Source organism: Protopterus annectens, chromosome 8.part0, assembly GCF_019279795.1.
Source record: "Protopterus annectens isolate FY-2018-M chromosome 8.part0, PAN1.0, whole genome shotgun sequence".
Taxonomy (NCBI): domain Eukaryota; kingdom Metazoa; phylum Chordata; order Ceratodontiformes; family Protopteridae; genus Protopterus; species Protopterus annectens.
In genome coordinates, this window is record NC_056741.1 from 267124856 (window position 1) to 267151097 (window position 26242).

Here is a 26242-nt window from a genome sequence, read left to right on the forward strand (position 1 = left end):
AGCAGAGGCCACTATTAGGCATGTGTCAAAATCAACTTCTACAACCTGGGGTCTTGAGGATAAAAGGCTCCCAGAAGCTCTGATGGTCTGGATATATTTTGATATACCTTATGATTTATTTTTAAAAGATAATCACTTATTAACAGTGTTTGTTTACTGCTTACCCAAAAGAGTTATGTACATAACTGGCAATATCATGTCTGCCCTCAGATAAAACTTTGTGATGTAATTTTTTACACACTCAAACACTCATACACTCACAAACACACACACATACACATACACTGACAAACCAGATCTATCACCACATGCACTCATTTTTCACACATGTGCACACATTTTGGCACTGCTTCAAACAGCCAGATTTATCTCAAAATGTGCACACAGGCAGACAGACAGACAGATTGACAGGCAGATAGACTACTCTGCCTGTGTACAGCTCAAATGTTTGATTACCTTTCATGTACATATATATTCTTACACATGAATTGTGAATGTATTTAGTAAACTAGAATTAAAATCATAATATCATCAAGTTGGACTTTACCCATAGAGTAAAAACACTACAGGTTTTGCCACTAACAGGGTGATAACAAAAATGGTGTGAATTCAGCTGAAGAAGTTTTTGATGGGATCCCTCATGTCAGAAATTTTAGTGATTAAATAACTGTGTTTGGCAAAATACAGTCAGAACAAGACTCAACTTATGAACATTTCAGAGGCTAGAGTGAAATGAGTTAACACTAAGTCGAAAACAACACGATTTTCATAAACACAAGGTAGAACTCTCTGGATTTATATTTATATTTCTCAAAAAGGGTTGGCCATTCAGTAGATTTTTGGCACCTTCTATGATTAGTTCAGCAATCTCCTAATTTGAAGTTGATATATTTGCTTGGTTTTCTTGGTATTCATACTGTAGTTCAAACTACTATTAATTGTTCTGTTGTTGAAGTACCATTTTTGGTTTATATGTTTGGCTTCTTATGCATGCTGATGAAATCTTTGGGATGTGCAAATTTGAATAACACTGTAATATATTCCTTTTAAAAATTCTGCATCATATTTATGTTTTATGAAGTTTGACCAGTATGATTAACTATGTATTTGACATGTGAAGATTATGTTTGAAGCATTGGTACTGCTGATTATAATGGCAGACAAGGAGAAGTAACTTAGAAGACTTTAATTATCAACTTCCTAGCAACAACTCAAAATTGTCATATATTGAAATGGTAACTGCTAGATAAAGTGAATACAATTTATTTCCATTTTATATATTTTTTAGCACCTTCACACGCTTTGCAAAATTTTACAAAAAGGCAATTTCTATTAAAATTAATAAGGACCCTTTCTGCATTTGATATCAACAGTAGACATCTAGACCTTTTCTGGAATACCCATCACTACTAGTTTCTCAAAAATATGTTTGCTCTCCAGGGCATAGAAAACAAATAGTTGTCTGTTTCTAACCAGTAAAATAAAGTCAGATGTTTTTCTCATTTCATTATTAAAAAGTGGAAAGTCCTTTACTCTTTCTTTGGATTTAGGCATGATTTCTGTCTTCAAAACCAAATCCAAAACTGCTATTATCACTTTGATATAATTTCAGTGGTGTTTTTTCATGCCAGTTTATTACAGTGGGCATTTTAACTTAGTAGTACAGTTTGGGTGTTACTTTATGTATTAGCACAGAACCTTTATATACTTTTTATGTACAACAGATCATAAAATATATTGTATATATGTACTCTATCCTGAAAAGATGATTTATTAATATTTGAACAAAATCCTAAGTCAGACAAGTGCTGAAATATCAATGAGAAAGGTTGCTGTGTAGAGTACAGTTTATTGCAATTAATTGAAAACACAATCCATGTGATTCCGTGACATTTGTGATCATAGTTTTATAGCATTGATGTTACAGAGCTACCTTTCATAGGGTTGTCGGTTATTCTGCATGCCTGAGGATTTACTTCCTTGGCTCTGGTGTTGGAGTAAACTGCATTGTTGTGAGTAAAATCCAAACTTTCATTTTGTGGCTCACTGCTGTGATAAAGATTTCTGTAGTGTTTACTGTCTAAAAGAGTGTAGGCTAATAGCTTTAGTATTGTCCCAGTTCAGATTTGCAGTCTCTGGGCCTGTTTATTTCTTGCAGTGATTGTTCTGAGCACATGACCCAGGCCATCTTGAATTAGCAGAAGACTTTCTTTACCTTCGTGGCAGGATTGTGTTGATTGGCTGCTGGCTAGTGTAGGTTGGTTCTTGTGAGCTTTTTTTTTTAAAAAGTTGTCTAAGGTTGTATCTTCTGGTATTTAAGCCCTAACTTTGAGAAGATTTATGTCTATACAAACTGAGCAGAGTGGAGGAGGGGCATTTACTACACCTCTGCTCTGAGATATATAACAATAAGTATCCTGTTTTTTGGCTTATTTGTACTGGCTATTGCTTCTAGCAATTTATATATAGCACTTTGTATTGCCTGCGGCATACTTTTTACTTTATTTTATTGCTATTAACTAATCTGCATGGGTAACTGATTTGTTTGCAGTTAAAAGCATTCTGTAGAGTCTCCTTGCTCTTTTATCTGTTTAAAAACTTTCATTTTGTGGCTCACTGCTGTGATAAAGATTTCTGTAGTGTTTACTGTCTAAAGAGTGTAGGCTAATAGATTTAGTATTGTTCCTTGCCCTCCTTCCCTCTTTGGTGTCTTGTTGTTATATCTAGAGTCTTTGCAGTTGCCCATCCCTACTGTAAATTTGATCTGGGACACTCCTCCCAGTCTAGTGTCATTAGCTCATTCTACCTAATACATAGAGAACATCTGAGAAGCCCAACCCACTAAGTTTCTTTCCTTCTGTTCCTCCTTTCTCCCTTTCTTAAAAAAAAAAAAATGCCTGAATCTCCTTGTGTTCTGACTCTGGTTCTCAAACATTTTGGAAATATAGAGTATATTTTAGTGCATTTATTAAAACTGTATTTGCCTTAATATTGCTACAACTCAAGTGCTCTAGGCTGCACTGCATCTCAATTGTTTAAGTGTTTTAGCTGCTTTTATGTATATATATGTATACTAGCTGCTTATTCTACTGTATTACTGCCTCTTAAATCATTTTTCAGTTGTGCATTTGCCTTGCTTCATTTAAAAAGTTTTAAATTGCTAATTTTGTAGAGTTTTAATTGCATTTACTGTTTAGGGCTACACACTCAAGTGTGTTAACCTTTTCTGTGTTTATTTACTGTATTATTGCATTGTTTAGCCTGTTTTAACTAAAAAAAAAATGCTATCTTGTTTGCTCGTTTCTCACCTTTCCTAGCTTGTATAGTCCAAATCCCAGGCTTTACTTGTCTCAAGACTTTATTTTCTGTGCTCAGAGCTATCCAGATCTTGCTGTGGTAGATGGAAGTCCTACTGCTTACCAGTGGGAGTGGTGAGCATTGTACTGACTATCTAACACTAGAGGAGTGTTTTCCAGCTCTGAAATTGTAATTTTATTAGCCTCTTTGGACTGATTTCTATCCCTTTCAACTTTCTGGCTTAAAAACACATGTGTTTGTGCATTTTTTGCATTGTGCTGCACCGTGGGGCTACGGTTAAACTATTCCAGGTGCCAGAAAGTCTGCTCTTCAAATTTTCCCTTAGAACTAGCTGGTTTCTCAGTAGTAGCACTAAAATCTGAACCCCTGTGACTAGCACTTGCTCTAGAACCTGCTGGAAAGCACTAAGAAGCCTGAAACTGATACAAGCACTCAACTCTCCTTGTCAATAAGGAAAAATTAATCGTAGACACTAAACAGCCTATAATTGCAAAATACCTTGCAAAGCTAAGGGAAAACAGCTCTTGTACTTTACAAAAAGCACCTAAACAGGCATGTCCAAGGGTCAGCTTCTGATGATTTCTCCTGTCCACCTGGTGAATCTGGGCATACTGGGGCAATGCAGCAACTGCCTCATGTACACAGACAACATTCTCCTCCTCCTACCACCCAGCAGTACAACCTGCGAGAGAAGCACTTACATAGCCAAACTGGAAGCAAAGCTCTCTCCAGCCAAGATTGTGCTAGACAATCAAGAAGAGAAGGTTAACACCTGCACTACACCTCAAGAAACACATAGCCCTTCAAAACCCACACCATCAACACCCACACATAGCAACACTAAACCCACATATGCGGAGGCCCTTAACATTAACCTGCCCAAGCAACAAGGACCTCCGAAGCTGAAACGTAAACAAACACCAGTCACAACCAAAGTGACACATAGCTGACAACACCAGTGTACCACCCAACAAAAGCCCCTAAGGCAAGACAATGTACCCAACACTTTAGTTATAGGTGACGTGATAGTCAGGCACACTGATGTCCCATACACCAGGCTGAACAAGGAGAAAATTACAGTCGGGTGCCAGGATCGGCCACATAACACGTGCACTCAAGTTACTCCACAACAAGTACAAATATGACTCTGTCATTGTCCATGTTGGAGTGAATGACTTGAGACATACCTCCCTGGACTACATGAAAAGAGACATGGAGCTCTCGGATCATGTGGCTCAGGCAGGTATGACCCTAGCCCTGAGTAGCATCCTGCCTTCACCCAGAATGATACCACAGTATAAGGATAAAATGATTGACTTCAACAATTGGCTAAGCTTCTGGTGTCATTCAAAGGGGATCCAGTATCTGTCTGCCTGGGAAGACATGATCAACAAACCATGATGCTTTGCCAGAGATGGTCTGCACCTGTCACCCTGGGATTCAGGTTACTGGCTAAAGCTCTTGCCACCCCTATAGTGCCTTTTTTTAGCCAAGATTCAATGGACAAAACCACCACCGTAACAGATACAAGCATGCAAAATGTAAAGGTAATGCTACTCAATGCTAGAAGTCTAAACCTCAAAATGCACTCTCTCGAGGCACTCCTAAAAATAGAGAACATCGATATCTGTGCAGTAACTGAGACCTGGTTCAAGGTTCCAGAGAGCACCCCTGCAATACCAGGCTACAACACTTACCACACTGTTTGGCCATCAAACCAAGACTGAAACACAAAAGGTGGAGGAGTGTCCATATTCACCAAGGATATTCACACCTTCAGGCTAGTTGCCAATACAATGCATCTGAAATTCTCTAGGTGCAACTAACACTAGGTAAGACTGCAATCCAAACTGTAGCTTTCTACAGATCCCCCACCATGCCCCAAAATTCTTACTACACCTTTCTAAACATACTGGAAAATATAAGGATACAACCAAACACCCTAATACTGGGTGATTTCAACTACTCTGCCATTAACTGGGAAAACTACTCGGGTACCAACCCTTTTACCAACTGTTCTTGGAATTCATAAATTCCAATGCCCTGGATCAGTTAATCCATTGTCCCACCAGGGGCTCCAATATCCTAGATCTGGTCATTACCAATATGGGAGATAGATGCTCCACACCAGTTGTCACCCCCTCATTGGTCAGATCTGACCATAAGCAAATCACCCTTGACATCCACACCCACCCCCACCCCCCAGTAAGGAAACCTCCGTAAAAACCTTCTCCAATGCCAACCTCATGCTACTCAAGTAAGAAGTGACAAACTTCATGACACCCATGCAGATGGGATCTGAAAGTTCAACTGCTGAATCCTACACCAAGGCACTGTAAGAGAACATCCACTCATCTAGTCTGTTGGACATGGCCACTATGAATCAACGTACCACCACACCAAAACCTTCTATGTAGTCTGTTGGACATGGCCACTATGAATCAACATACCACAACACCAAAACCTTCTGTTTAGTCTGTTGGACATGACCACTGTGAATCAACGTACCGCCACACCAAAACCTTCTGTCTAGTCTGTTGGACATGGCCACTGTGAATCTATGTATCACCATACCAAAACCTCCTGTCTAGTCTGTTGGACATGGCCACTGTGAATCAACATACCACCACACCAAAACCTTCTGTCTAGTCTGTTTGACATGGCCACTATGAATCAATGTACTACCACACTAAAACCTTCTGTCTAGTCTGCTGGACATGGCCACTATGAATCAACGTACCACCACACCAAAACCTTCTATCTAGTCTGTTTGACATGGCCACTGTGAATCAATGTACCAGCACACCAAAACCTTCTGTCTAGTCTGTTGGACATGGCCACTGTGAATCAACGTACCACCACACCAAAACATTCTGTCTAGTCTGTTGGACATGGCCACTATGAATCAACGTATCACTACACCAAAACCTTCTCTCTAGTCTGTTGGACATGGCCACTATGAATCAACGTACTACCACACAAAACCTTCTGTCTAGTCCATTGGACATGGCCAGTTATAGCTGTGCCCTCAGATGGAGAACTGCCATGTGAGAACGTGTACAGCATTGCGCTGCACAGTTAAGAAATATAGAGAGGAATCCCTTAGATGTCATCTTTCTGTGTCCAGGATAACTTTTTTAAACCTGCACGCCTTCTGAAATATATGCTGTTTGTAGTACAGAATGATAGTTTGTGTCTATATCATTGAGACTGCATAGATATGGGGAGATCCATGGTTCAGACAAAGTATCATGAAAACACAAAAATGAAAAACACTATAACAAACGGAAGTTAAAAGGGCACTTATTTTTTTCTATTGTATTATTTTTATAGGAGATTCATTTATTAGGACTAATATAAAATGCAGTGAGATTTAAGGGCACCTAAATGCAAAGAACAATGCGTTCCAATGACATAGTATATTATCCTCCTCATAAAATGTTTTTTTTTTTTTTACTAAATTACAGTCCATATAAATAAGGCAAGATTTGGGTGTTTCTCCTTTTAAAGGGGGGGGGGGATGGTTGTGTTACGGCTTCCCCTTGTGGTAAGCCTTGCTGAATCCCAAAAATAATCTGCCACAGCTTAGGATATTTTTTAAAAATTTTCAAACATCTTTTACCTTCTTTTATAAGCGAGATTTTTTTTTTGCAAAACCTTTCCAGCTTTTCTAATAAATGGCCTCTCTAATTAAACAATTTCTTTCACTTCCACAATTAACAGTTTTAGCAGATAATACAATACAAGAAAATCAATGATAGTCTTTCAAAAACAAAAATAAAATGGAAAAGAGGAAAAGCAACGACTGAAGCTTCAATAAGTTACATAAAGAACTAATGATATGTCAGTTAATATCATAGTAGCCTTTGCTGATGTGGGGGAGGGGTGGATCCTACAAATCTACAAATCTGCCTACAGTACCTCCTTTGCAATCATGGTAGAGCTGAATTAAAGACATTTAGTTGTATACCACTGCATGTCTCCTTCTTTTTGCAGCAAGGCCTCTGCATATAAACACCCAGCATTAAGGCAATCAGTACCTCAGACTTTGGTGGATCATTCTTTTTTCCAGGTTCTGATGATGACCTTTTTCCATGTTGATCAATAAATTCAGTAGTGATTCCTCATACTTAGTCCAATACCCCAAGGACTCCCATTCTGGAATCTTCTGGTAAGAAAACAACTTGCAGTGAACATACTTAACCAGACCATATTCCTTCATCTGATCCATAAAATCTTTCAACTTGTCATAATTCTAGAATATATGTGTCCATGAACTCTACTGGCCCCTAAAACATTTCCAGAACTTACCCGGTATATCTGAAAATATTTGATACAATCTACCTGAAGTATAAAAACTTGCAAAGACATTTACAAAAAAAATATAATATATTTCTGGGAACATATGGCATATACTGGAAGGGAATATGTGGTATATCACTGTGTTGAAAGCAACACTTTCTCGAACAATCTTCCCAATTGTTTTAAAATTCTACTTTGAGAGCCATATTTCACTAACAATTCCTGACTGCACCCAATCAGGACTTCTTAACTTTTTGAGAAACTTTCCCCTATACTGGAAGATTATTTCTTAATGTATAATTCACCTAGTGCTGTATACCCCATTTAAAACCTCTAAATAGCAAATAATCTCCAGTTCTGAACTGAAACTTCTACATCTGCTAACAGGTTCCCATTTTCTGCCTCCCAACATCTTTCCATAGGAGAGTTTCTATGGTGTTTTATAAATCTTGTTTTAATCAACTATCCTCCATAACTTTCCATCTGCAAATTTTCAAATGCTCTGCTATTAGCCTCAAATAAATTTATCATTAGTACTGGTAAGCACATCATTATCCTTTTTAAATATTTCATAATAAAACAAGCAGAAGAATATAAAATTCAAGACACACAGACAAAGAAAAAAGTTGTCAGACAAGTCGTTATAATAAATTCAATTTAAAAAAAGTCAGCAACCATAAAACGAGTCAATCAAGTAACTGTATTAACAAGTAATAAGAACTATATAACAAAGAATAAAGACAAGCATATTCTATAAATAGGAATGATCTGCAAAGAGCAAAAGATAGTAAATTAGAGATTACCCTTGTAGTTATCTAGGAAATGACGGTATGTCTGAGGGAGAGCATATAATGTGCCTGCTACTTTATAAGAATACACAACTTTACTCAATTGTTTGCATAGGGAATTATGTAATACATTTACAGGCAGACAACCTGCTTCTTCCAAAGCTTCACACAAAAAAAATGACCACACTTGCTAGAACCCAGTAAACTCCTGCTATTGCAGAAACTGATGGAAGAACTTTCAATTATGTTCCAAAAATTGAAAATTCTCAATCTGAGGTATATGATACCATATATGTAGTGTTTAGCCTACCATTATGAGAGTACAATATGGTTTAACTGAAGGGCAATGCCAAAACATATGTTGATTGCCTCCAGCAACTATTTGATTGAGACATGGTTATTCTGTTTATCAGGAGTCATATACCATCTGTACACAATCATTAGCTGTTAAACAAACACCTGGGACATTTTTGAAGTTTATCAAGATTCTTCCAGACCTCTTCCCAGTGAAACATAGTCAAGCTAACATTTTCTTGATTCTTCCATCTACTAAGTACTAAATGTTTCTTGACTATAACTTTGTTTGAGGAAAGGTCTTTGTAGATTAAGTCTGCCCTACCTCATTTGACATTCTGCTATTTTTCCCATGCTAGAATTGTTGCTTTCTTTATTTAGGTAACACATACTTGGTCCATATCCCCTTCATCTGACAATATGTAAGCCATTACTGCCTGGGTAAACTGAATTCCTCACACAATACCCCAAAACATTTTAGAGATTTATCAGAAGACAGATCTATTATCTGCTTCCATCAATAAATTCCTTTAGAATCCCAAAATTTCCTCAATTCCTCACCTATTAGAAGAATAATCACAATGTGATGCTGACTCATGTCTTTTTGTCGCAACTCCAAGCTAATCCCTCTGCTAAGCAGCTCATCCTCATACATTCACTGAAAGCATTCATGTAGAACCTTCTAGTCTCTCTTATTCATACTTCCCACACCCTCATCATTTCCCTTGCTTCCCTCCTATCTCCTTCTGATAATATCATGAAGTTGAAGTAGTAAAACATAAGTAACTCCATGTGAAATGTCCAGTCTTCCATAACATCTAGGGATGCTGAGCTATGCCTTCCTGACTCTCCCAATATAGCTTTATCTATCCATACCAGAATCAGTTTAAAAGATAAGTACTGTAAAGAGAATGGAAGGTTATGTATCACATAATGATCATGTAGTAATATCATGGTCTTGGTCACACTGACCTTACCTTAGTGTAATAATATCTTGTTTGTGGTCAGAGTTCATATTACAAGAACAATCATTTGCATAAAATACCTGAGCAAGCACCCCACTCAGTGTTTGTCCCAATTTATAGAACTCATTTGGAAAACTACCCAACCTGTGGCCTTATTTATGTTGGGAAGTAATTATTTCTATCTCAGTGTAGAAAAAGGGACAAAGTAACGTCTGTTGCTTTTCTGGTGAGAGTTGACAGGACTGAGACACTACAAATGTCCACTGAACCTCAGATGAGGAGGACTCAGAGCTATAAAGGGAGGCAAAATACTTTCTGAAGCCTTCCCTGAGTTCTGCATCCCCTGTAATGTCCTCCCCTTGTTCAGATTTCACTAAGGCAAGCAGATTGTTGGACTATAAGTGCATAAAAACCAAGACTGGCACCTTAGATCCTTATCATATTTTAACTACCAAAAATGCCTTTTATGAAGAAGTCCAGCTTCCACCTCAGAATGTTCTAATGTGTTAACTTCCATTTTTTAATTTCTCAAAGTATTTTGGGTTTCTAATACCATGATGGGAATGGACCCCATTCCTAAGTCAAAGTGCGATTAAAGTTCATAAAATTAGTATTGTTTCAATCTTTGATGTCAGCCAGAAGTGTTCTTCGCAGCACCTGGAATGTGCTCAGTAATGACTCCTTTTGCAATTCTTATGGGGTTACATGTATTGGTAACATATCTACGTATGACTGTAGATTCTTTTTAATAAGACCCATTGCTCCTACTACTATTGGAACTGTCTGGGTATCTTTCTTCCACATTGTTTCTGCCTGCAAATCCTGATATTTTTTGACTTTGTGTCTCTCAGTAATTTCCACTGTAAGGGTAGTTTCATGGTTCCAAAGAACATCCTTAACCTCTTCTTGCACTAGTTGTCTTTGAACCACCCCAGGTCTGTCAACCTGAGAGCTAATACCTAATTTCTTTGCTTTTTTCTTCATCTTTCCACATTTATTTATATTTATTTATTTATCTTGCTGACTGGGTTAGGCTCACTAGGTTTGTGGCTTCTTTTCAAAAGATACCCAAGGTGTTATTTATACTGCTAGGAAGAAATCTGGCCATGGCATTGGGGAACGTCCCCTACTCTTTTCAATAGGTGCTATAGGATCTTTTACATTTACCTGAACTACCACCAACTCAAATAGATGGGCCTAGGTTTAGTGTCTCATCATGAGTGCAGCACCACCCCCCCCTTGTATGATGCACTGCAGTGCCCGCTGTTGATCTACCTGGTGTGGTAATAGATTCCACAACCTCATACACCAGAGGTGAGTGTGCTACCTGTTGCACCACTGATGCTGGGGCATCCATAATATTTCTTCTCAAAGCTCTTTACAGTCTGCCTACCATACTGACTTGTGTTATTAGAACATAAAGTACACCGAACATCAATGAATCAAACAGATTTACGGAACCAAAACACAATTTATTGAATAAATAATGAGCACCTTCATCACATTATAACTTAGACTTCATCAGAATATACAAGATACATTAACACTAAGTTTAAAATACCCTTTTTCTAAGTCACACCTTATAAAAGACCCATTGACAGACAAGAATTCATCCCTCTCACATTTAAATAATTAGTCATTTCCTACTCGAACAACTTCCTTTCTAATATGTGACCAAGTTCAAACCTGCACTCCCCTACATCCCCCACTAATTATATATACCAACTCTAAGATCTCATTACAATGAGGAAAGGGCAGATTTCCTTATGCCTACATTACCGATAAGTATGTATTTCATGCCATTTTCTTCATGTTGGCTAACTATGATCGTTTGATGTTATTTTGTATGATCATATGGCCTTTCGATGAAGGTTATTTTTGATGCTGTGTTTCCGATGAATGGCTGTTCAAAGAACATGCCATTCAATCGGTAAAGAAAAACCAATGTTAGTAATAAAAGTGATAGGTTAACATCAAGATCTTGAAGGTGCACTGACACATCATCTGCATATAGTGCTAGCTTAGCTTCCTGACCTCCTACTTTAAATCTTCCTATATTGGCTTTTCCAAAGACCTTTGTTAATGGCTCCAAACAGAGAAGAAAAAGAATGTGGAAGACAACATTACTCTCTAGTCTTACCTAATTCAATATGAGACAAAAGCTCTATGTTTATTTTAACATATGCTGCTACTCCAGCATATATATATATATTTTAAAAAGGTCTACACATCTGAAAGTAAGATTACACATATGTAAGACCTCAAATAAATAATATCAATTTACTCTATTAGAAGTTTTTTCAGCATCCAGGCTGACCACCATCAAATGCATTTTTCAATGTCTAAGCTTCTTGGACTAATAAATGTGTTTTATTTATATTATCAAAGGTTTGTCTTCTTGGTATAAACCCACACTAAACCATATGATCTAATACAGGCATCATTGAGGTAGCCTGGACGCCAACACTATCAATGCATTGTAATCGTTATTTAGTACGGACATTAACCTGTGTGACTCTACTTTCTGTCAGGTCTTTATCTGGTATTACTGTTACAGCAGCATCTTTCCAGGAAGAGGGAACTCTTATGTTTCTCAGTACTTAATTCAGTACCTGAACTAACCTTAACAATATCTGTTTCTCAATTTAACATCTGAAGTCAACCTATCTGGGCCAAGAGGTCTTTGATTTGGGAAGCTTCTTCATGCTAGAGTCTAGTTTCAAAGTAATGGTTGCTAAAAACTAAAAAACCCATTCTTCAGAATTTTTTAAAAATCATCAACTCCCAACAATGGCCTAAGGTACTCATTCCACCCATCAATCTGAGGTTTTTGCTGATACACTGCACTGTGATATTACATAAATACATTTAGGATGTTTAAGCGATCATATGCCAGTTGCTGGGTAAAAAGGTCCCATAGTTTGGTAGCTGCCTAATGTACTTTGAGTTATCTTAACCTGATGGCTGACTAACCTTACATTTTAGCAGAATTTCCCAGGAAGTTTATTCTTCAATGTTCCTTTTGTAAAGTCCACCTCTGTCTGTATTAATTCTTCTATCTATCCTTGCCCCTCCCTTATTTCAGTATTTAGACCCATAATTGCTCTTGCTCTTGGATTTACCTATGCCACACTCATTCCTGCCACTCATGGAGAGCAGACATATCTACGCTATGCACAGCAGTTGTATAATTACTGAACCATCCTTCAATACCTCGCTGAAATTGTTTTATTTCATATAATAGTAGGCTGACTTTCCTGTGGGTACTCAGCTCTTAAAAGACTTTCAATTATTTAATTCACCCATGATTTAAAATGAAGTATTGAATCTCCAGTGCTTCAGTCTTTTATGGAAATCCAGTAACGCATGTAACATTATTATGGAATGACCAAAAAAACAGGTATTTGAGATCTATCCTGACCACTATCTAGTGAAACATTGATTCCTTGCTTCTCCATCCAACTGAGAATGCACCCCATCATTCTGTTTTCTGCCCCCACTCTGCTCCTGGTAGTCCAGTCCTGGTGTAGTTAACATTCCCTGGTCTTTCTGCTTTTTGTTTAGAACTGCTTAAAATCTCCATAGCTGACATTTCTCATTCAAGGTTGCAGTGACCCAAATGCAGTACTTTGCACCTACTTTCAATGCACCACACCTTACACTTTTCTGACCACTTGGGTCAGCTTTTCCAAATCATTTCTTAGGCTCTTTCCTCACCTTGTGCTCTTGTACCTATCTATTTATGAGCAACTAAGAAATTTATCATGTTCTGTGTTCTCTCAGACATGTCTGAAAAATACACAGCAAAGAGATCTGGAGTTTGGGTTGACCACCAAGGCATTCTACTAGTTGCTTCCCATATTTTGACAATTTCCCTCTTACTACAAAAGGTTGTGGGCTATGCTTTAAGCATAAATGAATCCAGTTCCTATGTCTGATTTCTACCTGCAACCCCTATGTTTTTTCTAGCAAATTCCTGTGTGAGACAGAGTCAGATTAATGAACTCTATGTAGCCCAAAGCTGTGAGAAATCTTCTGCAAAGTTCTCCTGTAGCACAGTCATAAAACTGAATCATGTTTGACTAGCAGCTCCACCTAACCATTGACCCATCGTGGTTGTTTTCCTGGACATTGTAGTCCTCTTAGAAAGCAAATAGACTTTCACTCAAGAATCTGTTCATCTATTTCCTTGCCACTGCTGTTAAGCTGACAGTTTTAAAGTTAACTAGATTTCTCCTGCTCTATCCTTGCATCCCTTGTAGAAGGACATTATGCTTTCCATTCTCCAGTAGCAATGCATGTCTACATTACCTAGTGACCTGTTAAAGATCTTCACTTGGAGATCCATCAGAATATTGACTAAATTCCTGACTCCTCTGGGTGGCAATGTTTCTGTTCCCTGCAGCTTTCATTCCTTAGGGTAACATCTCCTTCTTCATCTCGTCCACATCTTTCCTGGTGTCTCTTTCCTGCTGTCTATAGTCTGCACTAACTTCCTCCCAGCATGGTGCCTTCCTGTCTCTTCCCTTTGTGAAAACTAAATCGGAGTATTCTGGCGTTAAGCAGCATTACCCTTAGTTTCTTGTTCCTTGTGCTGTCTATGGGGGTGGGTTTGACTTTTGAGCCTTGCCTAAAAAAGGCACTATGGGGGTGGCAAGAGCCTTTGCCAATATCCAAAAGCCCAGGGGTGACAGGTGCAAGCTGTCCCTAGTGAAGCAACGTGGCTTGTCGAGCATGTCATCCCAGGCTGACAGACACTGGATCCCCTTTGAATGACACCAAAATTTTAGCCAATTGTTAAAATCGATCATTTTGTCTTTGTACTGTGGCATCATTCTAGGTGAGAGTAAGATGCTGCTCAAGGTCACGGTCATACCAGCCTGGGCTACATGATCAGAGAGCTCCTCTATGTCTCTTTTCATGTAGTCCAGGGAGGTACATCTCAGGTCATTCACACCAGCATGTACAATGACTGAGTCATATTTGTATTTGCTTTGGAGTGACCTGAGTGCTTGCATTATGTGGCGGATCCTAGCACCAGACAGGCAGCTCACCATGACCTTCTCTTTATTCAGCCAGGTGAGCAGGACGTCAGTGTGTCTGACAATAGAGTCACCTATTACAAGAGTATCAGGTGTGTTATTCAGCCTTAAGGGCTGTGGCTGCTTGGCACACTGACTTTTTGGGCTATGTGTTGTGCATGTTTTGTTTTGAGGTAGCATTTGCTTGGATGTCTGCTTTGGAGGTCTCTGCTGCTTAGGTAGATTTTTATTTAGAGCCTCCGAGTATGTTTTTGTGTATTTATGTGTTTGGTTCGCTGATGTGGTGGGACTATATGATACTAGAATTGTGTTGTGTGAGATTACCTTCTCCTCCTGACTGGTTACACCAGTTTTGAGATGAGAGAGCTCAGTCTCCAGTTTGGCTAAATAGTTGCATCTCTCACATATATTTGAACCTGTTTGGAGGAGGAGAGGGTTGTCCGTGTACATGAAACAGTTGTAGCATTGCCTCAAAATTCCCAGATTCACCAGCTGGACTGGAGAGGAAACCATTGACTGACCTTTGGACATGCTAGAGTAATATAGGGAAACTGAATTTAAGATGGACCAATAGAGGACAGGGTAATCGTAGAGAGTATAAGAGTAAGTAGTGCTTATGGTTTAATAGTGCTAACTTGTAGGATTACTTAATTGGACCAATGAAGGGCCTTAGAATGAGAATATGGTGTTTAAATTGAGAGATAGAGCAGTTCTAAGGGAAAAAGTGAAGATCAGACTTTGTGGAGCCAGGAATAGTTTAAACCCAATTAGGTGGCGCTGCCCGCTGTTGCGCTATGCACAAAAATGCGCAAAACCGTGCAAAAGAGGGTTTTAAGAGAGGAAGTTGAAGGAGTTTGGAATTGACCCAAAATGGCCAATAAAACTACAGTTTCAAGTCAGTAACTACTCCCACAGGGGCAGGCAGGCTGCTCAATGTTTTTCACTGCCACTGATCAACAGAGAGACTTCCCTTTAGCCCATGCAAAAAATGGCCTCCAAGAAACTTACAAACAGCTCAAGAACAGCAAGCCTGTAACTGAACTTTTTTAAATCTCAGAAAAGTGGGGAAAAAAGCAAGATTTTTTAGTTTTTTTGTTTTTTTCAGAGATAGCAGAGGTTTACAAGTATCAACAAGTTATAACAGTGCAGTAAATGACCCCACACAAGAGTGCTAGGCCAAAGACAGATAAAATGCAAGTTTTGAGAAAAAAAACGATTTTAAAAATAAGTGCAAACAGGAAATTCAGTAAACAGCTCTAGGTTGTGCTCTAAATACAGTTACTAATGCAGAAATCAAGTTTAACAAGCCAAAAAATGCAATGGGAGCAAAGTGGAGACAGAAATCATGGATAGGATACCAATCTCAAGACACATATACACAGACATGCATGCAAAAATGCACACACACATAAGCATGGCTCCTTGTCTAAATATGAAGACTCACTATTACGAGCTCCAAAATGCTGAAAAAAGAGAAAAGCTAGTATCACATCCCTTTTCAATTTTAAACCTATTTTTGCAGGTGGCAAGCCCCATATCTCCAATGTTTTATATCACTAGCTATCTATAACTATATATCTCTATATATCTATCTAAATATAAATATATATATATATATGGTAGTGCTGCGGTAGCATTGTCGCCTCACAGTAAGACGTTGTCCTGTTCGATTCTCTGCTAGAGCATCTTCTGTGTGGAGACATGCGTGAATGGGCGTACATTTGTTGAGTGTTGTGCGTCTCTCTCTCTCTCTCTCTCTCTCTCTATATATATATATATTTATACATATATAAATATATATATATGTATATATATATATATATATATATATATATATATATATATATATATATATATATATATATATATATATATATATATATATATATATATATATATATATATATATATATATATATATATATATACATATACATATATATATATATATATATATATGTATTTATGTATATCCATTCCATGATCAACATAGTTCAGAGAAAATGGAATGTTTCGAGGAAGTTAGAGCAGAGGACTATGACCTTGAGCAAGACACTTAGCCAAACAGTGCTTTGGGGCAAATTGGAAATTTGGGCTATTCTGCTGGACTGAATGCCTAGTAATTAGCCATGAACAGTAATCATGGACTTTATATATGTATGCCACATTTTGGTCATTCAGTCTTCCTATTCTACGACTCATGCTAATGAGACTTGTAATTTCAAAATGGCCACACACACACACACACACACACACACACACACACACACACACACACACACACACACACACACACACACACGCACACATGTGCGCACATTCTCACATGTGCGCACATGCTCACATATGCGGATATAGTGGGTAGAGTATTCCAAATATTTGTGAGTGCCAGATCCAGGATATTGCACCCCTAATAGGTGTGCATACTAGCTGTTCCAAGGTGTTTGCAATGACAAAAATCAGGGATCTTTGAGCTTGCAGGTTAATGACTATATGTATCTGAGTTTATAGTGGGAGAGTTGAAATCATAATGAATATGGGGTTGGGCTGAATTGTGAGTGACTCCAGTACATCCAAGTATGTGGTGTGGTTATACTGGGTTGTAAATGGGGACTTATAGCTAGGAAGAATATGATATTAGACTTTATCTAAGCATGGAGCAGCTCAAGCATGTCATATTGTTTAACCAGTCTTAGGTGTTCTTACTTTTTATGTTGATTGATACACCTCCACCTCTTGTCCCTTCTTCTGTGGTAGCTATTTTAAATGTGTAGAAGGCATTATGGCCTTGTACTACCAAATCATTGAACTGCATATGTTGTCGAACATGCTATTCATCAAGCCATTCAAGTAAGGTCGCATTATGGTAGGGATAAGGGCGTTTGCCATTTCCCAACTGTAGTGCGATCTCTGAGTTGGTATTAATAAATAGCATGGGGGTGTGGGGGCACAGCGCCCCACATGAGGAATTTTGGTAAATAGCATTTAAGAAGTAATGCTATTTGGTGATTTTTCCATTTGATGGCTAAACATAGACCCTTCCATAACGTTAAACCATGCCTCATTGATTGCCCATATCGCAACACTCTCCAGGCTGAGGAGTGCTTCCAGGGAGGGGAGCTTCTTCTTGTTAGAATTACATTGGCTACAGAACTGACTTTGGTAGATGCACACTAGTAATGGACTTGTTTTCTACTTGTGTTCCTAAATCTTTAATGATAATGCTATTTTTTATGATCTTGTCCTTTATTTTGTAATCCTAGTTTATTTCTTATTTGTTAAGCTGTATGAGTTTTCATTTACTGATAGTAAAAGTTTGGTCATTACTACTCAACAAGGTTTGCAGTTTTTGTAGACCATCTTGTAAAATGTTAAACTTACCCTTTTGGACACCATTGGTAACTCCCCCCCCCCCCGGTCTGGATGGACAAGTAACCTGCCTCTCTGTCGTGTACCCTACTGCTTAACTATTGCTTTATCCATGAGTTATGCACTGACTGACATTTAATGCTTGTCATGTGTTAATAATTCTCTTATACGTATATAATAGTGTCAGATGTTGCAGCTTGGCCACGATAAACAATGCACACTTATAGTCCTTCATGGGTCTTTATTAGAACACTGAACATTCAAAATGTCGAGTGTTCTAATATTGAACCCCAGCAATTGAAAATTCAAAACATCGAACATTCAGAACAGCAAATTTTTTCCTAGGGAAAAAATTTGCTGTTCCAAAACACATACACACAACACAAGCACACCAAACAATCCACACTCATACACCTAAACTCTTACACCTAACCCTACACTAAACTATATGTACACCACTAACTATCCACTTACCTTAACCCAAACCCTAACCCTAAGGTCCGTCACTATCGCACAGTCACCTCACCCATGCCCTACACTAACTCACCTTCCCCACCCTAACCCTCACATCCACACAATCGTACACTTACCTGACCTGCGCCCTAACCCTAACTCACCTAACCCGCCCTAACCCTCATGTCCACACAATCGCACACTTACCTGAACCCGACCCATAACTTTCCACCAGATCGCTGAAAATACCGAAGCAACAGAAACGGACAACCAAATTTTTCCTTAGGAAAAAATTTGGTTTTCTGTTGCTTCGATATTTTCAGCGTTCGTTGAAAATGGGTTGATATTAGAACACTCGACATTTTAAATATTCGATGTTCTAATATAGACGTGTCCTTCATCAAGTGCTGCTGGTACCTCTTTCAGAGAATGCAATATGACTCAAAAGGACAGTTATCAGAAATAGATACTGTCCCTGACTTTTCTGTGCTCACAGGGTTTCGCGTTATTGATATCTTCCTTTATATAAATGATCTCTCTACCATTTTGTTTTCTGTGTTGCATTTAACTGTACTTGCATGTAGCATTCAAGTTTATGTCCTCAATGCAGCTTATTTTCATGAGTGCCATAATATCCCAGTATTACATACAACTCAGTGGTGCCATTTAAGTCCTTTTTCCTGAGCTACAAGATGCAGAACTCATTACATGTATTTATTGATAGTTTTAACTCCCTGTACTTTCCCTGCCATTATAGTATAGAATTTTTTCATGTATTCAGATCTCACTGCTTTTCAGTCTTAATGAGGTTAAAATTACAAACTAGCTTTCTTTCTAAGAAGTATCAGTGAGTTCCATTCATATAGGTTCATAGGTGTGTACCATTCATATAGGTTCACAGGTGTGTACCAGGCTAATGGTCCTGGAGCCTTTATAAGTCTAGCCCATAGGATTACCCTGGCATTGTGCCACCCGACCTCAGTTCCCAGTGCCTCTGTCGAGTAGAGCCACTGGACTGATCCCCTGGGTGAATATATAGCATAATTGTCTTGTTCCTTTAAAAGGGTTAAACCAACCACAAACATTCTGTTTGCTAGACTGTTGCAGTAGAAAAGTAGATGCAAAAAATACCAAGATACTTGTTGAAAAATATTAGTGTAACTTTTATTTAAAATAAGACACCTTGCATATTTCACAATAAATCAATCATTAATAAAAAAGGAAAAAAAAATACAAAAAAAAGCCTTTCTACTTAATTTAAAAGAGGAAAACATTCAGGTATTCCTGACCTTACCATACTCACTGTTTCTCAACACAAATTTTTGTTGCATAAAACTATTCTTAGTTTCCTGTTTCTAAATTGTGTACTATTTTTGCCATATAAAACTTTGTCACACTTTTTAACCCATACCATCCATACTCCACTAATCATAACTAAAACTCATATTGTGTCTCCCAACATTTTTAACTTAACAAAGGGACTTTCTTTCATAACCTCCTCTTGTTCTTATCATCCTTCATTTCTGAGAAACTGTTACTTCAGTGTTAGTGTCTACTCATTCATTTTCTTCGTCAGCTACTTTGCAATCCACCTAAAATGTTTATATTTCGTACATGTTATACAAACTTGTTTTAAACTTTTTGTATGCTGTCTCTGACCATCCTCTTCACATCATGTTTAGAGTCACATTTTGTCAGATGTCTGCTTTCACTACAAAATTAGTAATGTTTTAGTTCCTATACATTCTACAGATACATCAAATTTGTTAAACATGCTCAGCATTAAGATGATGACACAGATTTAAAGCATTTGTTTACATAGCCACAAAACTCTTCTCTCTATATTTCTATAGTCTGGATGCCTAGAGCTTCTACAATCCTTCTTGCATTCACACTTTCTCACAATGTCCCAATAATAGTTTTTTAACATCATATTCAATGTTCATTTATACTATTATTTAGAAACTCTAGGAAAACTATTTTTTCCATTTTAAATGATCATTTGCAAACCAAAAATTGCACCATTGTTTATCCTTGCTGTGTTACTCAAAAAAAATGAGACTTTTCGAACTCCCCGCTAACCCAATAGCAATGTCATACACGGTTTACCTTTGAAAGGTTGAAAACCAACCTACCGAATGGCCCTTTGTGTGAACCAGAATGATAAAAATCGTCACTCTGATCTGCACTGAAGTTCGAAAATCAGCAAATCGAAGACCAGATTAGCTGATTTTCGACCTACAATTCAAAATACATAGTGTAATGCAGGGTGGCAAGCCCCCCTGCACCCCCATGTAGGGGACTGCACCCATCACACCCCCCTACTTTATTACTCTAACTATAAGGTCACACTACAGTGGGGGAAAGGGTCCACTTCCTGATCCCCACTATAGTGCACCCCACACCAAAAATGCTGAATCTGCAATGAGCGAACATTACTGTGCATTCGCTAATTGCACATTCGATGCATTTTGTTTTCGGCCTTCCGAGAACTTGAAAACATCCTTTCAGACTTTTGGATTTCACACGTGCATTACGCACATGTAAAGGTAAACTGTCATAAGTTTACCTTTAAAAGGTCGAAAATCAACCTACCGAATGGCCCTTTGTGTGAACCAGAATGACGAAAATGTACTAGAACACAAATTTATATGTAAATACAAAACAGTAAAAAAGGACTTAAAATATTCATGCTTAAATACCACCTACTATTTTTCCGATTTCATTTGAAAATTGTACCAAACAATGACAGTGGCATTTAGCCCTGGAAGTAATATGAGTTTAGTAAGAATTGTCATCTATATTCCTTACAAGCTAATGCATTTTCTCTAAATTCTGGCAGTTGATAATGTCTGACATAGACCATGAACTTTTTGTATGACTTGCATACCATACTTTGCTCATATAGGGCATTCCAGGTCATTTCCTACCATAATGACATAATCCTGCTCATATTCATGCTATGAAAATCCTCATGGTCTTACACTAATAACATCTCTTGCACCCCCAGACATACAGCAAAGTGAACTACATATGTGGGAGAATAGATACAAATGGTAATGGGAAAACCTTTTTCGATATAACTCTAAATTAAAGAGAACTTTGTATTATGAATCTATACAATTCAATTTTAACATAAATATCCCTTTGATAATATCAATATTGCTGAATTCTCTAGCGATACTTTCAGAAACAAAAAAAAAAAACAAAATTCAGATATATACTCTTATTTATAAATAATGGGCCATTTTCCAATTTGTTTGAGATTGTTATGTCTGATGTTAGAATCCACCAGCTGTTATTTATAATTGATTTGATTATTTTATAATTTACTGGAAATATGAGTACAATAACTGTATTCCAATTTCTTGGTTGTCAGCATAGTGTCTGGGTAGCGTTGCATGGTAACATAGTATGTAAACTTTTTGGGTCTACTTCGAAATTTTCTCAAGGGAAGTAAACACTTGCCCAAAATGCCCTCTTCTCCACTGTAGTGCAATCTCATAGTTGGTATATATAGTTATGGGGGCTGTGGGAGGTGCAGTTTTACTTACCTTGGTGTGTGTTTCATTTAAGTTTGGGCAAGTGTTTACTTACCCTGGGAAACTTTTGTGGTTTGGGTATTTCATCTTTTGCTATTTTCTTGTGTAAATAAACATCAGTTATGTGGGCATTGGAATTTCAAAGTAGATCCAACCAGTTCAATTTACCTTTGGACTTGAGGTCATCATTCATAAGGTTACCAGATAATACCTCTGTATCACTAAAGTGCATTGTCCTGTTTGCTGAGTTCCTTCTGTGTCACTAGTTACTACAGTCATGTATATTTTTCTGGCTGCACTCTTTGTTGCACATTCCCCATCTCCTGAATGTCCTGCTGCAACCCATCATGTGCAGCACTCACCAGCACACTTGTGTGCTACAAAGGAGTCCATAAAAGTCCAGAAAAAAATCCTTTTATGTTCTCCAAATCTTCCTCTGTATCCTCCTCAGCAACCCCCTTTATAACATTGCTGACTGCCTTTTCAGATTTCAAGTATAAAAACTGTTTTTGTGCTTCTAGTTCAATAATTCTTGATTTGAACATCCTCTAGACTCTGATATTACTACTCCCATTCTGTAGATGTGGTTCATAGGTTCATTGGTTCATAGGTTGGTACTAGGCTATCAGCCCTAGGGCCTATACAAGCCTAGCCATAACAATTCCCTGGCTACTTCTTCCCACACTATTTACTTCCCTGGAATCATGTCTAGCAGGGCAACTGACGTGATCCCCAGGGTGAATTTCCTTTCTCCCATCCAATCGTCAAGGTTCCTTTTGAAGAGGGCCAAAGAGGCACTCTGCTTGACAAGTATGGGCAGTCTATTCCAGAGTCTGGGGAGACTCTGGGTCAGGAACCTATCCCTCCAGCATATTTTGTTTATTGTGATGACAAGGTTTAGATCCCTGGAGCGTGTGGCTCTGAGAGATTGGGATTTCCTTAAGTGTAGCATATCCAACAGCTCTGGGTTTGACATGGCCTTGTATGTTAAGCACAGATCGCCTCTGAGTAGACGATATGCAACAGAGTATAGCTGGAGTTTTATAAGGCAGTCAGCGTAGGGCATCTGCTTTAGGCTTGTAATACTGTTAGTGAGGTATTTCTGCAGCCTTTCCAGTTGTTGCAGATGTCTTGAGAGGTACATACCAAATGGGGCATTGTATTCTATAATGGCTCTAATGAGGGATGAGTACAGTGGGACAATGACCTCCTTTTTTCTGGATGAAAAGCCCTTAGTGATGAGGTGTGCCAAATAGAAGGATTTCCTGACTGTTGTGGTGATGTTGTTATCAAAGGTGAGACCACTGTCCACCTGTGTCCCTAAGTCTCTTATCACACTTTCGGTGTTTAGTGCACTGCCACCTATGTGGTAATTCATGGGTACATGTTTTTTCCCAAAGGGGATAACTATACATTTCTTGGCATTGAGCTTGAGCCCATGGCTTTGGCACCAAGCATCTGTTTCTGTAAGGCCCTTTTGTAGAGTATCCACATCATTTGGGGATTCAATAATGGCTCCCAGTTTGCAGTCATCTGCAAACTTTGTTAGCCAGAGCCCCTTAGTGTTGGCCTGTACTTCACAGAAGTAGATGCCAAACAAGAGCGGCCCCAGGACTGAACCCTGAGGTACTCCACTTGTCACTTGTCTGGAGATGGATTTGAAGTCAGCTACTTTTACAGTGTGGGTTCTGTCAGTAAGCCAGTTGGCCACCCATTGGGTGACATAGGGATTAATGCCCAGCTTAGTAAGTTTATCTGTGATTCCAGAGTGGGGGATGGTGTCAAAGGCCTTGATGAGGTCTAGATAGGCTGTGTGGACCACCTTACTCTTGCTCATGGCTCTGAAGACTGATTCGAAGAAGTCAATCAGGTTCAGGAAACAAGATCGGCCCTTCACAAACCCAGACTGGGTGGGGTCCAGTATTTGAAGGTTGCCAATGTCTTTGTTTATAAGTTCCATGATAATACGCTCCATGGCCTTGCAGATAGTTTCCGGGATCCCAGGTGGATTCCCCCTTATGGAGTGGGATAACTGTAGCTCTGTTCCACTCAGTGGGCACGAAACCTGAGGTGAGGCTATGATTAAACATGACACTTAGGTGAGGTGTCAGTTCATATTGTAGTTCATGTAGTAAACAGCCCAGGATGTCATCTGGTCCCATGGATGCTGTATTCTTAGCTTTAGAGAATGCATTTTTTTACCTGTGTGGCCATTATTACCGGAATTTGGCAATCTTCCGGTATTGAGATGGGCCGTTTAGGGGGTGAGAGGGGGGTGAAGTTGGCACTAAATCAATCTTCTTAAATAAATATTTAGAGTAGAATCAGCTGTGTCAGAAGTTTATGTAGTCTCAAGTGTCTTCATCATGTCTCTTTCTCTCCCTCAGAAAAACAGAAAGGAAAGTGTAGACAAATGTCTTCCTTGAAGAGTCCCTAGTCATTAAAAAGTATCTAAGATGATCATTGTAGCCTCATGGAATATAAATGGCATGAAAAACATAAAAAAGAAAAAAACTACTTATGTACCTAATATATCAATCAAACTCTTGACATAACGTTTTACAGGAAACACACATGACCAAAGAGAAATGGGACCATTATAAAGATAAATACATCAAATGTACACATAAGATAAAAGCAGCTGGGGACAGTACTTCATCTAGAGGAACAGTCATAATAATTAAAAAATCTTTTAATGGGAACATAATCAATTAAAATATTGATACAAAAGGCAGGTGGTGTTACTTCACATGCTCACACCCAGCATACAAGCAACCCTTGTTATTCTGTCATGTCTATGGCCCTTGTAGCAATCAACAGGATTTTTTTATTCAGATTATGACTTGCTACTAAAGTATCTAGATCATCTGCTCATAATTGGAGGGGACTGGAATATAACAATAAATCCAAATAAAGACAGCATAAATAAGAATAATAATCAATCGCCCCAAATCACTATTCTTCTATCTGAACTAATTGAAGATTTTAACCTGGTTGAGCCCTTTGAACTAAACAGCGCAGATAACTTGAATAGCAAATACACATATTACTCCCCCTTTCATAAGACATGGTCCAGAATTGACATATTTCTAATCTCTAAAAGCATGACTTTTAATGAAGTTCAGTATAACTCAGAACCTAGAGCATTGTCTGACCACTCAAAATTAACATAAAAATAACACAAAAAAATCGAATCATAGTACTTATAATACATCAAACTGGACCCTCAACACAAACCTAATTAAAATCAAAGAAGTGGAACAAAAAATATTAGAATCCCTCTCTCAATTAAACAAAAACCTTGCAACTACAAACACTCCTTTAGATATTCAATGGTCAGCCTTCAAAGCTATGGCTAGAGGTACTCTAATTCAAAAAGCATCATATTATAAAAAGATGAATAGAGAAAAAATAAGTAACATAGAAGGCAAGTTAAGACTAGTTGTGTGAGACATCCAAAAGAATCACACACCTAATCTTGAGAACAAATGGTAAATTTATAAAAACAATTAAATGAAATTCAGACAAAACAATATTCATTCATAGAACTTAAAGCATTACACAAATATGCAGAATGGGCTCAGATCCCCTCCAAAATGCTAGCCAGAATTATCAACATCAGAAATTCCCCTTGTAAAACTGAGGAAAATATAAAGATAAAACTCATAAGTCAGACAGGGAAATAATACAAGCTTTTGAAGAAATTTTCCAATCCATTTAGGGTCCACATGATCATATTCAGGACAACCTTTATCAAGATTTTGTGGGCAACTTAAAATTCCCCCATATTAATGAAACTCAATCAAACAACCTAAAATCTCCAATAACAGTAGAGGAAGTCAAGATGCCTACTGAAAAGCTGAAACCGGGGAAAGCCTCTGGGCCGGATGGGTATGTGGCAGAATTCTATAAACACTTCAAACAGCAAATCTCACCAATACTTGATAAAATATACAGCTATATAATAGATTTTGGGATATCAGACCTATATATCAACAACTCTACGGCCATTTTTATCCCAAAACCAAACACTGATTCATCTAATCCAAATAATTACAGACTTATAGCTCTGATTAACATAGATATGAAAATACTTTCAACAATTCTAGCACATAGGATACAAAAACTACTCCTTCTATAATATCTCCTGAGCAATTAGGCTTTATAAA